The following is a 4,130-nucleotide window of genomic DNA, read 5'->3' as shown; positions in this document are numbered from 1 at the left end:
ATCGTGTCTCTAAGGAGGAGAAGGGAAAATTTGGGGATGGGTCTGTGGAGCTGCCTCCACCCTCCCAGTCCATCCACCATTCCATGAGGATCACGGCTCCTCCTCCAGGCACAGCCCAAGAAACAAGGACCTGTGGAAGGTTCTTTTCCCAATCCCAAATAAACCCATCCACATTGTACACGATGGGAGTCTGGAAGGGTTACTGTGGGGGGAGAGGGACTTCAGACCCAAATTTGAGCACTTCAGACCTAAAAAAACCCAACCAACTGCCTGCTTTGTTTTTGTGGTTCCTTTCCTAAAAAAGAAAAAATACACAGGGGGAAAAGAGCCGCTGTTGGTCCCAGAGTGGCTCCTGCAGGACTCCCTGGGTGGCTCTTGGCCACAGGACATGGACACCAATGACCTCCAAAAGCCTTCAAGGTCCTGCAGAGGCCTGGGCTCGCCTTGGTGCGAGTTCTCCATGGAAAACAGCATTTTTCATCTTTTAATTGAGATTTCTGAGCAACCTGGGCTCGTGGGAAGTATCCCTGTCCATGGCAGAGGGGTGGAGCAGGATGGTCTGATGGTTTTCCAACCAAAACCATTCCATTGCCTTGGTGCGAGTTCTCCATGGAAAACAGCATTTTTCATCTTTTAATTGAGATTTCTGAGCAACCTGGGCTCGTGGGAAGTATCCCTGTCCATGGAAGAGGGGTGGAGCAGGATGGTCTGATGATTTTCCAACCCAAACCATTCCATGATTATTTTATGCTTCAAATACTAAAGGAAAGAATCACCACTGCTCACCTTCCCCTTCCTTGTGCTCCTAGACAATCCAAGAAAACCGAAATCCCATCATCTGTGCAAGCAACCCTGCATGCCCAACAACCCATATTTTCCATCAGTTTCCCAATTATTCCTCATTTAAAGGCTCAAAGAGAAGTTTTGGGATGATTGAGTGGATGAGGTTCAACCTCGCCTTGATGCCATCACAGAGACCAAAAATGATTCAAACAACAAAAACCACACCCAGATTTCAATTCCTGAAAGTGAAGGTGGAAAAGGAGAAAAATCCTGAGGGAACTGGGGGAACTGGTGGGGCTGCTGCATGAAATTCCAGGAGCAAGAGCTCCCCTGTGCCCAGGGAACCAGCTCAGAGCAGCCACAGGTGCAATCTGGAAGGAAAGTTTCCAACACCACTGGGCAGACGCTGCCCTTGGATTGATAATGGCGCCATGAAGTTATCGGAAAATGGAGAGTAAATAATGGATTATGATTTCAGCTGGAACAACTGGATTTGGGGGAATCTGCTCCCCCAAATTCCCACTTTAACCAACGGATGGAAAACCTTCTTGTCCCTCCCAGGCACTGGTGAGTTTGATGAGGAAGAGGAGCAAACATCCCTGCTGGTGATTGCTGGTCCCTGAGCACCAATTCCAGAGTTCACTGTCGCTCCCTCTGCCTGCTGCTGGAGTTGCCCTCCCCACGTTGCCCAGCAGCAGGATTTTCCTGCGCCAGTGGCTCTCTGTCCTCGCTCCAGTGACATCCATCACCACCCCCCTGCCCTTCCCAGCACCCTGCTCCCTCCAGAGTCACCAAAAGGGACTAAACCCCAACCCTGGAAAAGGCACGGGGTGAAAGGGCTCGATAAATCACAATTTAAAATGGGAGATTTAATTAAATGGAAAATTTGAGCACCGCTGTGGCAGTGGGAGTAAACAGGGATTTGGGAGGGGCAGACTCAAACCTCCCGTTGGTGACACAGGCAGCCTCTTTCTCCCCAAAAATGCACTTTGTCAAACCTCGCCTCCTGCACCAGCAGGATTTGGGGGAGTTTTCCCTCCATCAGGGGGATCCCAGCCCCCAGCAGAGCCCCTGGGATTCTCCCAGAAAGGGTCACTTTGTCACTGCTGTGACCTCGTGGGTCCCTTCCCATTCAGGCCACCCCTTCATCCTCGTGTCAGTCCCCGGTTTTGGGGGACTCTGGATGGATCAGGGGATCAGATTCCCTCAGGACAAGGTGGCACCCAGTGTCCCTCAGCTCCAGAGACAAAAAGGGGCAGGATCAGAATCCAGGATGCCAACCCAGGGATTATTTACACTCTCCAAAACTCTGCACACTCAGAAAACACAGTGGAGGGGAAGAATCCAGCTCTGGTTTATGGAAAATTCTGTGAAATGGGGTGAAAACACCACATCCTGCCCGGGAAAGGACAATCAGCATTTGGGTGGATTTTAAACCTGAATTCCAAAGAACAAGTGAGGTACAAACTGTCAGGAAAAGAAACATCATGGGCAGGGCTGGTTTCCATCCAAATTTCCTGCAGAAAGTCAGGGAATTCCTGAAAGGTCTCGCTTTGGCACAAGCCCCATCCCTTGGGGGATCCTCATCAGCCAGAGCCAGTCCTGCCACGGGACAGAGGCTCTGGACAAGCCCCATTTTCCCTCTCCTCGCTCTCCAGCTCTGCCTGACTTCCCGAGCTGAGCTAATCCGGCTTCTCCATCCTCCAGACTCGTTTGCTTTAATGAGCTCCCTCCCGGCGCCGCGGACTCAAAGGTCACCTGCCCGGAAAGGTGACCCGGGTGTCAAATGACCCGGCCGGGGAAGGTGACACCGAGGGCTGGGCAGGGAAAATCCAAGCTCGGAGCCCCACTGCGGGTTATTAACCAGGATTGAGGCTCCAGGACCTTTAGGAGGGGCAGGTGGGCACCTGTGGGTCCAGGGATGCTCTGACATCCCGAAATCACACCGAGGGAAAGGCTCCCCTCCAAACTGCCCCAGTCCGGGCACTCAGACTGGGAGGGGCTGTTCCCCGAGGACATTCCGGGCATTTGAGGATTTATGGCCGTGGAGCCGTGGGTTGGGGTTGGGATGGAGCAGGAAGGGGATGGCTCCACAGCAGGGGTTATCCCAGGATGCCTGGATGGGTGCCAGCCTTGCCTCTCCATCCTCTCCACTGCCAACAGCCCGGGAACCATCAAATCATCCAAACTGGGCTGGGAAGGGGATGCCGAGCTTGGCATCGCTCAGCCTGGAGTCTCAGAGCAGCCAGAGTTGTTTCAATTTGCTGTTTTCTAAGGAAAAACCTCGATTTGGCTGCCTGGGAGTTGTTTTCAGGGGAGACTGAAAGGAATTGTTGCTACTAGGAATGAAATCAGGAATGGCTGGAGCAAGGCAGGAAAACCCATTTCCATCCCCCTCCATGTCACCAGCTCAGTGTGTCCTGTCCCCTTCTCCAAATCCATATTTTGTTGGGATTTTGTGTCCCCCAGAGAGATCTCTGGGGGTTCTGCCTCAGTTTTCCTGACTCCCTGCAACTCCTCAGGTTAGGGAAGAACAGCTCCTGCTCTGGGGATGTTTTGGGTAATTGAGGAGGAGGAAAAGCCCCAGGCAGAGGCTCAGGAGCAGCCCTGAGCCCCCTTGGCCCCCAGCCCAGGGCACACCAGGAGCGCTTGGGAGGATTGATGTCACTCACCAAGCCAGAGGTGAGTGACATCAATTAATTAATAATTAATTAACAACTGACACACTGTTCTGATGGGATGAGGGTGACAGGGGGGACCTGGGGGCTGCTGAGGTGGCAGAGAGACCCCCCCTCACCCCTCTCCATCTCCCTCCTGCTGCACAAAGGCCTGGGGTCCCCTGGGCCGTGTCACCCCCAGGGACCAGGTCTCGGACCCCCAAAATGGGGCTGGGGAGGGTCACAGCCAGGACATCGCCAGGACACGATGGTCACCAGGGCAGGGGGACAGAAACTCCGTTCACGCTGTCATGTCCGGGCAGATTCATTAATTCCCAGCCTCTCATTAATTAATTCCCGCCTGCCATGGTCACCCAGAGCAACCCCGGCCGCCCCTGTGGGGGCAGGGCAGGGGGACAGGGACAAGGAGACGCTGAAGGGGGGGACAGCCCAGGTGTCCCCTGCCCCCTCCTGCCCCGGGCAGAACCCCTGAGACCCCAAATGGCAGGGCTGGGACAGGGGACAGGGACGGGGGACAGTGATGGGGGACAGTGACTGGGGACAGTGACTGGGGGACAGTGACTGGGGACAGTGATGGAGGACAGTGATGGGGTGGGACTGACGGGGAGGACAGTGACAGGGGGAGAGTGACAGGGGGACAGACAGGGGACAGTGAGGGGGTAGCAGTGA

Source organism: Passer montanus, unplaced genomic scaffold, assembly GCF_014805655.1.
Source record: "Passer montanus isolate IOZ18808 unplaced genomic scaffold, ASM1480565v1 scaffold183, whole genome shotgun sequence".
Lineage (NCBI taxonomy): Eukaryota > Metazoa > Chordata > Aves > Passeriformes > Passeridae > Passer > Passer montanus.
The sequence above is the reverse complement of the archived record's forward strand: the minus strand, read 5'-3'. Positions refer to the sequence as shown.